The sequence below is a fragment of the Microcaecilia unicolor genome, chromosome 13 (genome assembly GCF_901765095.1).
Source record: "Microcaecilia unicolor chromosome 13, aMicUni1.1, whole genome shotgun sequence".
Classification (NCBI taxonomy): domain Eukaryota; kingdom Metazoa; phylum Chordata; class Amphibia; order Gymnophiona; family Siphonopidae; genus Microcaecilia; species Microcaecilia unicolor.
Window position 1 is genome coordinate 37,694,742 of NC_044043.1, and position 13,680 is coordinate 37,708,421.

A 13,680-nucleotide genomic window follows, 5' to 3' on the forward strand; every position below is an offset into this window, starting at 1 on the left:
CATTTGAAAAGACTCACAGGTTTTTTCAGTGTACATAGTAATAATCACAAAAATCTACCCTAGGTATCCCAACAGTTGACTTACCTTGTTTTAATTGAAACCCTATATCTAATCATTACTTGCCTTTTTAATTCTATTTAATTTTATAATTCCTGACAATACCAATCATCATTTGTTTTGTTTGGTAACTTTGAAATTTTCCAGGGATGTGGACAAATTAAAATTAACAGAGTACACATCCAATAATCAGACTCTCTAATAGAGAACCTGTATATTTTTGGTATGTCACCTATAACATTGGTCAAAGTGGGTGGCATCCTTGGTTTTTCATCCTCTATTGTCACTATCAAGAGGGGTAATTGATTAATTTAAAACCAGAAATTATTGTTATACTTACATTCCCAGTAATATTGACACTGATAGGTTCCATTATAAAGGTATTACAAAACCTTTTTGCCTTAGCAGACAAAATTAGCTACTAAATCAGGTGTTGATACTGTTATCTGGTGCATTATTCCCTATGTTCAGAGGTTTGTTTTAAGCCTCCTTGTTACTACTCTCAGTACAAGACACACTACATTTCCACCATAAAAGTCTGTGTAGGACCACTGCTATTTATTTTACCTATTAATGCCTGTAACGCAAGTGTACCTCTTTTATTAAGGAAGATATTTATTCTGCTTATGCTGTTTAATCAAACTATCATATGTTTCTTTCTAGTTTGTTATATTTTGCTAATTTGTATAGACAGGTTTAGATTGCTTTCCTTCCATTTCTAAACTGTTGTACCTTTCATCTTCGCTATACCTCAAATAGTAACTAAGTAGACTGTTTTCTACTGTTGATTTCTTACTCATCAAGAGAGTGAAGCAGATCAATTCATTTAACACATATTTGCTTCATATTCTGTATAAAGGAACAAAAAGATTATGTTCCTATGTATTTTCCAAAAACACTATAATACAACAGTGCCTTCATATATGATCTAGATCCATTACACCTAGCAGCAAGAGAGTGCCAAAACTATTATCCTGCTCATAATTACAACACTATTATCTTGCCCATAATTATAAGACTACTGCAGGTTAAGCAGCAGGCCCTTCATATATAATGTAGGCCTATAACACCCATAGCTTAGCCTTTTCAATACTTGTAATGCGCATGAGTTTTCAGTAGTTATTCATTATTTGGCCAAAATTAATCCTTTTTCAATGCTAAAATGAAATATTTCTGCCCTATCAACACCAGTTTTGGCTATATTTACACATTCAAAGTTTGACTAATGATAAACTTTGATTGAAAGTTTTCTTTCCCCCGCCTTCCAACATCAGCTTTGTAATCATGATATATTAATCAATCACAATCATATGCACTTGACCTTATTGATTCCATTATATGGTACCTAGACTTAATTGACTTCACATGTTTCCAAGTCTAGCTCCGCCCTAGAGGGGTGGGTGTAAGAAAGTTGGGCCCCTTGGGTTGGTTATGATAAAAGGGGAAACCTAATGCTGCATTTCATCCAGCATATAATTATGTATCCACATACTGACTCTTGCTATGGCCTTGTCCCTTATTGTGCCAGAGCACCCATGTCACCTCAATCCTATACATTCCCCCCCACAGAACTCTAAGAGCCCTCTGGAAAGGACGGCCACACCCACTAGTAGTCATGTGTGCCAGCCCCCTCTGAGGGGCCTGGCAAGAGGGGAATGAAGAGTTATGCTAGCCCTTGCTCTCAGTAAAATACAGGCCAATGGCTCATAATAAGAGCTAGGCTTCTTAAAATCAGAATCATCTCTGATACAAAAGAGAGCTAGCTTGTAAAAATCAGAGATCACCTTTGACACAGTTACATTTCACTGTGGCAAGTGCTGAACTGGCAAGGGTGGGGGCAATCTACTCTATAAACAATCCTGAGATTGGCACCTGCAAGACGTCATAAGCAAGAGTTGCTATGGTTACGTAGAGATAGTGCTGGGTCAGCTGCACCCCGGGTGAGAACATCCAAAGGGGGGGCTACAGGAAGGTTTGGGAATATGTGAAGTCATTCTGATCAACTGATAAGGACTAGGAGCCCTGTTGAGACAGCTGGGGTCCATTGAAATGAATAGGGCCAAAATTGTATATAAGCAGCAGTTTGAGGAGTATTAGTTCAGTCGAGACGAGACGAGATGAGAAGAAGAAGGAGACTAGAGGAGAAGACGAACAGAGAAAGGAGACTCCAGAAGGCTAGAGAGAGAGGACGTGCCATGATATGCGGTTCCATTATGTGAATGCTTAACCTACCTGTATTACCATTGGTAAGATTGTAATAAACTATCTTATTATATCTACTACATACTGGGTTCCTTTCTAATTACAAGAGTCCATAATGCCTGATGGTGTAAGCCTGTCATGAGCAGATTCAAGGTTGGGAAAGCTAGATATTTGGAGGGCATATGTAACTTTGCCCAGAGAGAGATGAGACGGGCCACTGCTTCCGCTGCTTGATTAGCAAAGGCAGATTCAGAGAAAATAAACAACACTTAGCTGTCAATACACCCTGAGTGAAAGACTTACAAGGTGTCAGTGAGAAATAAACAAAGTCTAAATTTAATAATGTGAAAGAAATGGATTGTTAAGCCCAGGCTGTGTTTTTTCCAGCTCTGATATTTTTGAGTTGTCAGAGGTGACAGCAAAAAATGTCTTTTTGTTGAACCTCCCTATGTTCTTTGGCCTTGTATTCATTCAAAGTAAATGTCTTGATGCCTCATCTTCTATTCCCTACTTGATTTTTTTTACCATTTCTCGGTCTGCTGTAGGATAGTGTTTCCTGCACTAAGACTTGAATCTCATCATGAGATTCCCCTAAGGGACTGATTGTTGTGGGGGGAATAAGGTCCCCAGTTTCAGAAAGGCAAGATGAAGCCAGTCGTGACTCTCTGGCAACCCCCACCTCCTACCCTTTCTGAACCAATTCCTAGCCCCCTTGTTTACCTAAGGCCTTGAGGTATCCTGCAGGCCTTCTTTTAACTGAGTGCAATGTAAGGATATTTAAGTCACTACCTCCTTGACATATAGATAATTCCTAACAGCATAGGTGACAAGCTGAAGTCCCATGGATGAAAGGTTAAGTTAAAATTAAAAGGTGGGTTATATTTCTGTTTCCGTTGTCTCAAAATAAAACGTTAGGAAACTATGCACAATCTCTAGCAGTCTAGGTAAAAATCTCTAGCAGACTAAAAAAAATAGAGTTAAATAAGTAAACAAATATATATATTTGTTTACTTATTTAACTCTATTTTTTTAGTCTTCTGAAAGCCAATTGTGGGCATTTAATATTGGTCATTTAATAAACATCTTATCGCAGGACACAGTAGCAAAGACTGCAGATAACCGGATAGCTGTTATCTTTGTTTAAAAGAGCAGGTTTTCACATCAAGAAAAGCATATCATTTTATGCTGCTGCTTTTTTTTTTTTTTTAATTTACAAAGCAATACAACAGTTAAATGTTTCTAAATCTGACACACTACCTCAATAATCTCACTCTTTGGCCTTCGGTCTCAGTTTTTGGGGCAGTAAATCTTGGATTGTCTGCCCTTGGCATCTCTACGATGGAAAAGGGTAAAGAAGGGTGATGACCACAGCTAAAAAACAAAAAAAAAGGACGGGCCATCAAGCTGGTATGGTTGACAGAAGGCTACATAGCTAGAGTGGTCTAGGCAGAGGCCTTCAGGGGTACTGAACGGACTAAGTGGTCCTTATGGACCAATATCTACTATGTTATGCTACTATAGTTGCGTTAAACAACACCGGATTTAGAAACTTAATAAGGATGAGCAGACCTTATGTCATGATGACCAGCTGAATGCTTCTGATGCAATGTTTACGGTGATAAGGCCTAAGCTGTGGAACCAGTTGACAGCCTTTTTACAGCTGGAACTGTTTTATTGACCTTTAAGAGGCTGCTTAAAATGCACTTTTTTCAGGAGGCCTTCCCTGAAGCTCTGAGCTGAGTCTCTTTCTTTTTTTATCCTTCTCTCCTGCTCAGCTGATGGATTTTGGGCATTATGTGCCGGGATCTGGGGCTCCGGTGATCTAACATGCTCTTGCTTTTGTTTTTGGTTGTTTTGTTTTTTGGTTCTTTTTGCTTTTAATTTTGTTTTGATTGCTGTCTTTTACTCTGTTCCTTTATCCTTTTCTTTCATATGGTTGTCATTCCTTTTCTGATTACCTTGGTTGTATTCTTATTTTAGTTATTATGTACTACAATTAAATGGTTTCCCTTAAAGTGGTTTATCACATAAAATAAACTTGAGCCTTATTAAAAACAATAGGAAATGTGTCAGTAAGTAGGCTTTATTAGTAAAGAGATCTGAAATCTTACTCACTTGTATAGGATCTTACGACTTGAAATCTTGGTTCACCTTCATTCCTGAAAACATAAGGAAATCTGCAGCAACTAAAATGGTCAGAGAGGCTAGACAATAAATTACAAGGCGGCAGACAAGGAGCAGGTGGTCTGCAAGTGAGCATTTTATGCAAGGCATTGGACAGTTCCCCAATATAGTTCTCAGTCATCAAGACTGCACCCATTATTTATTTATTTCTTGCATTTGTATCCCACATTTTCCCACCTCTTTGCAGGCTCAATGTGGCTTACAATACATCATGAATAAGGGCTGGATTCTATATTTGGCGCCTGAAAAATCCGCACATGAAAAAAATACACCTAGGCATATTCTCTAAAGTACACCTAAATTTTACAGAAGCAGCTTAAATTTCTGCACGTTATATAGAACACGCTGTCTCTCTGTACACCCAAATTTGGACACATCCATTTAGGCCATGTTTTACTTGGCATAAATCCCGATGCCTAAATGAGGCGCAGAGCAGGTGTGTTCTATAAAAATGCACATAGATTTTAGAAATACCCATCCCCCACCCTTAGCAACATCCTCTTTTTTTTTTTAACTATGCGACTTAGAATTTATGCACACCACATTACAGAATACACTTAGTGAGTTGTGCGTGTAAATCTCAATTAATGCCAATTAGTGCTGATAATTGCTTGTCACCATCCATTTAACAGTGCTGATTATCTAGTTAACCAATTAAATTATGCATATTGTTATAGAATATGCTTTGATTTCTATGCGGAAATCAAGGCGTGATATATTGAATTTGGGGGTAAAAGTGCAACCTGGAGGTGACCTGCTGTTGCCTTTACTCTTGAGGGTAATTCTATCACAGTCTGCCTTGTAAAAGCGCTTTTTAATGTGCCTAAATCACACCTATTTTATCAAGACAAGTAGGCACCTTTTTGACTTTATAAAACACTAGCATTTGTGGCAGAGAATATGCCATTAATTAAGACATGATCACACACACCAGCCCTAGAGCTGGGGTAAATGAACATTTTGCAAGTACATGCTTAAATTACTATTGTGGCGAAATTGTGAATTTTTCATGAAGTGTAATTCTTTAGTTTGGCCAGCTCGTACCGCTTGTTTATGTTTAAATCTGTTACAGAGAAATAACAGTTTTTTCTCTTTAGTCTAACACAGATAGGAAGTGAGATGCAGTATACTTTTGAAAACTTGTTGTTCTGGGCTCTGATTGACCCAGAAGCTCAATTCATTTAGGATGTACTGGCTTTTTTCTCCAGTCTTAGCCAGGGAAAAGAGAGACAAAGATCTCTTTGTTGAGGCCTTGTGAACACCCCGTGAACAGTTATATTTGATAACCTGTGAGCAACTATATGTCCTGATCTCCCCAGGTATTATTTAGATAGTAAACAAATGTTTAGATAGTGTTATAATTGATCCATATTTCAGTTACCTGTTATTGTTTTGCTGATTGTACCTGTTCTGTTCATTGTTCTAATTTTTCATGACAATAACATTTTTAGTTTATTGCCTCTGCTTGTGTGGACTGACTAAGAATTCTGGTGGTTTATATGTTGGGTCTGCGAGTGCTTTCTAGGAACTGTGGGACCACTGGGAGTGTGGACCCAGTAACCTAGAAATCAGTGGGGAACACCTTGAGAGCGGGAGACTCACCCAGAGGCAGTTGGGTCCAAGTCGGTAGGAAGAGGGTGCTAGTGTAGAGCACAAGCAGCAGGTGCAGGTGGACCTGAGCTATGTTGGGGATAGACCCTCTAAGTGGCTACGGGGTAGCCCCAGGTGGGTGGCTAGGCATTTTGTGACAACAACATGCTTACTTGCTTGCATCATCCATGCCTTCCCCCTTTTTGATGCTCAACTTGTCCCATTTCACAATGGCACAGAGGCACCAGCAGGTAAGAGTACTACTCTCATGCCTTTTGTCGGCAAAGAGGTTGGGGGGAGATGGGAAAGGAAAGGATTGTTCTGTGAAAACTACCGCCAGTTGTAAGGGATAGAGCTAGATGTGGATATGGAGAAGGATGACCCTGCATCTGGTTAAAATGCACTGCTAATGTGCACTTGTGAGGCCCCCAGGGAACAGAGCATAAGGAAAAGAATAGAGAATGGATACGTTTTAAGAAAAGAAGTCCAGCTGCATGATACAGTTGAGACGAGAGATCACTTACAAGTTACTCTGTCCGCTGCTGGTGTTCTGTATAATCTCTGTGAACAGAAGAAACAAGTCAGACAAGGACCCTGAAAATGAGGATGGATCTCTGACTTTCTAAAACAATTCCAAAAGAAAAACTGGGATTGCTGGAAGATGCTCAAATAACATACATGTTACCCTCTGCATGTTTTCACAACCACATGGATTCACTTTTTCCAGGATTTTTTTGGCACTTTGAAAGAAGGGTGCAAAAACTAACATGCCATAACTTATATTAAAAAAAAAGCAAGCCTCACATTGGAAGGGGTGGGGTTACCTTTTCTTTTTTTATTAATTAAAAAAATTAGAAGATAGACTCTTGGGATAATATAATAAAGTTTTTTTCTGTTTAAAGTCTTTTGTAAAATTACCCCATGGTATAGATGGATTTAAGCACCAGGGAGAGGCAGCTGGGAATTTTTCATTACATGTCATTTCTGGGAATGTTTAAGTTTTCCAGGCTTTTGTTCATTACAGGAACTATGGCTTCGAGAGGGCACACTCTTTGCAAACAGGGTGAACTCTTTAGGAAGAGTGTGTGTCCTCTTTGCAAAAAGTGTGTGCTATCATTGCAAAATGCTCATTTTTATTTGTTAACAACATGCAATGACCATGGAATTTCCCAATGATTAAGGGGATGAAATCCTGAATGGAGTGGAACAGGTAAATGTGAATCAATTGTTTACGCTTTCAAAAAGCAGAACGCCTTGGGGTCACTCCATGAAGTTACACATTTAAAGCAAATAGGAGAAAAACTGTTTTCACTCAATATAAAGTTAAGCTCTGGAACTCATTGCTGGAGCAAGTGGTAAAAGCAGTTAATGTAACTGAGTTTAAAAAGTGTTGGACAAATTCCTGGACCATTATAAACCATTATTAAAGTAGACCTGGGAAAAGCCATAGCTTATCATTGGGATTAAGTAGCATGGAATCTTGCTACTCTTTGGGATTCTAGAATGTTGGTACTCTTTGGGATTCCTGAATCTTGCAACTCTTTGTGATTTTGGAATGTTACTACTCTTTGGGACTCTACCAGGTACTTGCAGCCTGAACTGGCCACTGTTGGAAACAGGATACTGGGCTAGATGGATGTTTGTTCTTATGATTTTAAATAGCCATGTGCCATCATATCGCAATATAATACAACACAAACCAAAAGAATATCACACTATGATTGGGAGGGAGTGAGTGGTACATGACCAGGCTCCCATAGGACCACTCCCTCATTGAGACAGAGTGAGCCACCTTAGGATAGGTGGAGTTACACCTGCTGAGAAAGAGGGCAGGGCTCAGGCAGGGAGTTGGTTAAAAACCCTGAGATCAGGGTGGCCCTGAGTCAAAAAGTCTCCAATGGGAAGACCCCAAGGCAAGAAGTCTTCAAGGGAGTGGCAAGTAAGGCTACAGTACCTGTGGGAAGTGCCAGAAAAGAGAAGTGGCCAGAGCCCGGTAGTTTCCCTGGGGTGGGAAACTGTGTTTCATTTTCAGCTTCCAAGAATTAGATGTACATGTAAGGAAGATGGCCAAGGTAGGAGATACCTTGAATTATATTTACAGAGTACTTGATTTTTGTGTGTGTCCGGATGGGACCCAAGATGGCATTAGTAGCCACTGCGTTGGGTTAAGCTAGGAATCAGCCCCAGGAAGAGACTATTGACAGTGATAAGTGAAAGAAACAGAGAGAAATAAAGAAACTTTACTAGTGCTGGACTAAAGCCTGTGAAGTAACAGGTGTGCACATGCTGACTCAGAGCAGTCCAGTACATTTTTTTTTACTTGTAACCCATGTTTGCATGATTGTCTTTGTGCAGGCTCCAAGCCAAACCCTCTCACATTACCACAGTGCTGTATTAAACACCCTTCTATCATAGGCTATATGTGGCAAGAATTATGTATGCTCTACCCTCACTCTGGGCTGCCACCATGCTCCAATGGTTTCAGGCAGGCTGATCCACTCCTGGTTTTACCTCACTGCACACATGGGCTTGCGATTCAGATTTTGTAAGGAACGTTAACAGGGACATCAGAACTACAAGAGCAAATGTACATTGTGGACCCTAATAACATGGAGACCTTATCCCCATTGCCCCAATGATAGATTAAGGGTAAGGAGGCAAATAGGGCAGTCGCCTAGGCCCAAGACTCAGAGGGGACCTTAATTGGGTCTGATTAAGAGTATAGGAATACTTTATTTATATAAGCAATGTAGCAATGCCAGAGGTAGAGGACCCCCCCCCCCCCCCCATGCATGGGCTATTGCCCAGGCCCCGACACACCTTTCACCTATCCCTGAGAAAGTTGTTTATTCCTGCTCAGAAAGCAAAGTCACCTTGCTTGGTTGCAAGTCTGTGTAAGGTCCACAAGAAGCCAGAGGCCAGCCGGAAATGAGACAGACCTGATGATTAAGAGATTTCACCACAGAACAGTTTGTTTAGAAGTAAGAGAGGCGTACCAACCACAAGCCACCAGAAAGAGAAAACAGGGAGATCAATAAGAAAAAGAAATACAATTGATTAAAACTTCGAATTGTGTTAAAAAAAAATCAATATACACCTAAAAAAGGGCCCTGTTTATTAAGCCGTATTATAGGTGCACTAGCGTTTTTAGCGTTAGCGTGCGCTAAAAACGCTAGCACACCTTAGTAAGCAGGACCCAAAGAGACATAAATATACACAAAGACCTAAAAGACTACCATTGAATTAAAAACCCAGCATGACTCTTTGTTGTTAGGTCACCTGCATCAGGGATGAAATGAAATTCACTCTCACAAATCTCCAGAAGAACAAAAGCCCTCCCCAAGCAAACAAATATTTGGAAAGGCTTCAGTCTCAAAAGAACTTGCACAACATCCTAATGTAACTTGGGCTCACAGCAAATTCACAATCCAACATTAATGAATTATATTTGGATTTATCGTATCTGTATTTATGGCCTTGTTAGTTCTCCACTGCTGCTCTCGAACAGACTAAAAAAATATAAATGCTTCTTACTAGATTGCCTGCACTTCATACAGAGAATTGCCACAGCCCCGAGTAGCATGAAGAATGCCACAGCACAGAGCAGCTCCACTGGACTCATGACTCTGCCGAAATCTTGCCTGAAACATGACAGAACAGAAGCATTCATGTATTCAATTGTACATCAGGTAATTAGACAGAGGTCAGCTGTAGCCTATTTGCAGGCCCAGGAGGATGGAAGGAACTGGAGGCTCAGATCAGACCCAAAATCTTTGAAGGGAAATGGGTTGCACTTGGGTTACCTTGGGTGCATGAGGAGATAACGCCAACCCACTGTAAGGATGCAGTGCAATTAAATATAGATTTTCTTTCTCAATCTATATGTGGCTTTATTTGACAGTTCAGCTGGCAAGGAGAGTCACTTTGTTAAGTAGCGATATCACCAGTGGCAAACCCCCCGTCTGGCCTCTAAAAGTTCATGTGTGTAATGGAACTTTCCTTTCCACTGTAAATACTTAGCAGACAGACACCAGGCACAAATTTTGGTTCCTAGCCAAGAGGGGTGTGTATGGAAAAAAAACTGTTTTTTAAAACTTTCTTTTTCTTTTCGTGTTGTTGCGTTGTGTAAATGGTCTCCCTCCACCCAGTATAGCCCTTCTGCAAAAAGCACAGTGTGCCCTGAGGAGTTAAATTTATAAATCAGCCAAAAATGTAAACTATTTTTTGTTTATCCTTTTGTTTAATTATTATTCCTGTGGAATTTGTCTCCCTTCATTTCAAAAACTGGCCTGCGGCAGTGTGGGTCCAAGAAAGCAAAGGGGCAGACGGTCTGCAAACTCCAAGACGGAAAATCAACAAAGCAGATCGTGATGAAAAAAATGTAATTTATTAATAGATATATTAAAATTATTTACAGTACATCCCGACACAGGCCGTGTTTCGCCCAGCAGGGCTGCTTCAGTGGGCGAAACACGGCTTGTGTCGGGCTGTACTGTATATAATTTGTAATATATCTTTTAATAAATTACATTTTTTCATCACGATCTGCTTTGTTGATTTTCCGTCCTGCGGCAGGTGGGCATGTGTTTTTGGCATCCGCTGGACCCTTATTGTACCAAGTCTGGAACAAAAGGGATTATTTTAATGGGCTGTAAAATGGACGTGTGGCAAAATGAAAACCAGAACGCGTCCATTTTTGGCCTGAGACCTTACCATCACCCACTGACTAATTAGTAAGGTGTCACGCAGTACCCAGACAGTAAGCATGCAGCGCGCGCCAACTGCCATTTACGGCCGGATAGGCGCCCCCACGGAAGAAAGTAGAAAATATTTTCTACCGTGTTTTTGGCATGTGCCAAATTAGAAATTCTTGCCCGGGGCACACGGTAGCCAGGCGCTAATGACAATTTGGTGCAAACTGGACATGCGTAGGCCCTTACGCACCTTTGTAAAGTTTCATTAAGGGCCCAATATTCATCCAGTGATGATCAGCATTTTGCTGACCCCCTCTGGTGTTAAACTTGGAAATTCAATGCCAGGCCAAGTCGGGTCTTCAGCGTTGAAATTAAGATGAGTTTTCAGCTGAAAAATTATGCTCCTAAATTTTGCTGAAAATAGGGCTCAAATTTAGGAGGCTAACCCCCTTGTTTACAAAGCCGCGCTGCAATGCTGACATAGCCTATTCAAAGTGAATGGGCTGTGTCAGCATTACTGCACCGGCGCTTTGTTAACAGGGGGTAAGTCAGGAGCATAAATTTAAGAACTCAGCATTTTCTGAGTATTGGGTTCATCATCAATTTTAATAAAAATGAATTAATTTTGTCCTGCTTCTATCTGAAATGCAAGTCTAACCCAGAACCTTTCTGGAACATTCCAGGCCCTTTTTGTAATTCTGCCCAGCTCAAGTGGTCTTGCAGCTGGTTTTGGCAGTTACCTGCCAACAAAATCTAAGTTCTTGCCTCCAAGTGTGCTATGAACTTCCCCCCTCATTCTATAACTTGGTGCCTGTCTACCACTAATTCTATAATCTTTTACGCATATTTCTGCACTTAGCATACAGAATTGTGCACATAGATTATAGAATACTGGCAGAAACATGCATAATTTAATTGGTGAATTAGATGCTAATTAGCATTAACATCCAATAATTGGTGATAATTGGCACTAATTTTCAGCTATGCTCAAAATCTATAACAGGTGACTGCAAGGGGACGTGTATGTGGGAGGCGCATGGGCGAGTCAGCGGCATGCCAAACATTTACACACTAAGGGCTAGATTCTATATACAGTGCCACAAAAATTGGCGCCAAAAAGTGCAATTCTATAAGCCACACTTAAAGTTAGGTGCGGTTTATAGAATAGCGCTCACACCTGGGAATCACGCCTAAATTTAGGTGCAGCCATTTGCACCAACTGAAATGTGGTGCAAATGTACGCAGGAGCAAAAGAGGGGTAGAAACGGAGCCAGGCTCTTCAATGAACAGACTGGAAGTATAATTTATTAAATGAAGACTCTACAAGGTACCCTGTTTCGGCACTGCAAGTGCCTTCCTCAGGAGTCTTAATACTTTGTCTAAGCGTACTAGCGGTGTCTAGTTTCACATCCCCAAAGGTCTTTTTTAAGCACGTTCACTCCCAAGCGACTCTATTCTGTAGGCTTTGTCCGCTAACTCCTTTAGACAAAGTATTAAGGTGCCTTCGGAAGTCTGTTTTGGAGAGGGCCACTCCCTCTGGCGACCCACCTTGCTATGCCTCTGGTAAGGGGTCAATGCTCAAAGTGATTTAACCAGCTGGAAATGGCTCCTGATCAGTTAAATCATCTTGTCTGGGGCTAACCACTAAATTTCAGCAGCACTTAACTGGTTTGTGCCAAATTGAAAACCAGCTATTTGGGGGAGGGGGGGCATTGCTGGGTCAGAGTTGACATTTGGCCTGTTAAATGATAAAATCCAGCACGTAACCAACCACATTAACCACATAAAAGTCAGGCCTATCTTTATGTGGTAACCTATAGCCAGCTCTGGAAATCCAGAAATTCAATTCTGGTGCCCAGACGTAACCTGGCATTGAATTTCTGGGTTTAATGATGGTGACGGTCAGCAAAATGCTGATCACTGCTGTCTGAATTTCAGGCCTGAGCTTCTAGAATCACATCAGTTATTCACACAAGTGCAACATTTAGTTGTGGACATTTACAGCAGCCATTGACATGGCCGTTCCTAAATGTTAGCTCATAATTACCAGCTTAAACATGTAATTAGTGTAACTGCTGATATAGATTTCGTGCTTAGCGCTCAGTAATTTAGGTGATCTGTACACAATTTACCCCAAGTATGCATGTAGTTCATAGAATGTTTGCACCGTGTGCATCAGAGGCCCTAATAATTAGCATTTATGTGCAAAAATACTAGGCGCTAATCTATAGAGAAAGCGCCAAAGTCACTTAACGTGTCACTGTGAGGAGGGCGTGATCAACAAGACATTTCCAAAATGCCGAGGAGACAGAGGGTGGAGAAATGTTCTTTAATAGTAGCTAAGACTCGACACGACACCGTGTTTCGGAAAACAATACCTGCCTCAGGAGTCTGTATGTGATGGTCACTTGGAGGTGAAACTGGAGGATGAACAAACCAAAGGAAGTCTTTAAAAAGACTGATAATTGGTGAGCATGAATGATGCGATTGATAGACCAAAAACTCTAAAGCAATGGAAAGTAGGTAGATGCAAAATAGGAAATCACTGTGACCATCACATACAGACTCCCGAGGCAGGCATTGTTTGCCCAAACACGGTGCCGTGTCGAGTATTATCTACTATTAAAGAACATTTCTCCACCCTCCGTCTCCTCAGCTTTTTGGAAGTGTCTTCTGGAACACGCTACTCCTCCTCTGAAGCACTGTTCCTCTTGTAGCGGATCCAGTTTCTCCACCTTGGTGGTTGCTCACTATGAGAAGGCCAACACATGGGTAGTGAATGGATGGTCTATGGGTGCGTTAGCAAGCGAGGCCTGCAACTTCTAGCATACTATCACTTGCATGTTTTACATGGTGTTCTTAAGCATGTCAACTTACACCAGCCATTGACCTGTCATAAGTGTCATCCCTAAATTCTGATGTGCCAGCTATTTGGGGATGCATTGCTGGGGCA

At 40.8% G+C, this 13,680-nt stretch overlaps 1 protein-coding gene across 1 annotated transcript in view; it reads right to left on the reverse strand.

The window, feature by feature from the left end:
- Positions 1-6,583, reverse strand: part of LAT2 (linker for activation of T cells family member 2) — a 43,548-nt gene extending 36,965 nt beyond the window's left edge. Inside the window, exons 1-2 of the mRNA XM_030185788.1 lie at positions 6,558-6,583; positions 4,375-4,418 (exon numbers count right to left, since the gene is read on the reverse strand). The gene's annotated coding sequence lies outside the window, so the exon portion shown is untranslated. The remainder of the gene's footprint in view (positions 1-4,374; positions 4,419-6,557) is intronic.
- Between the last annotated feature and the right edge of the window lie 7,097 nt (positions 6,584-13,680).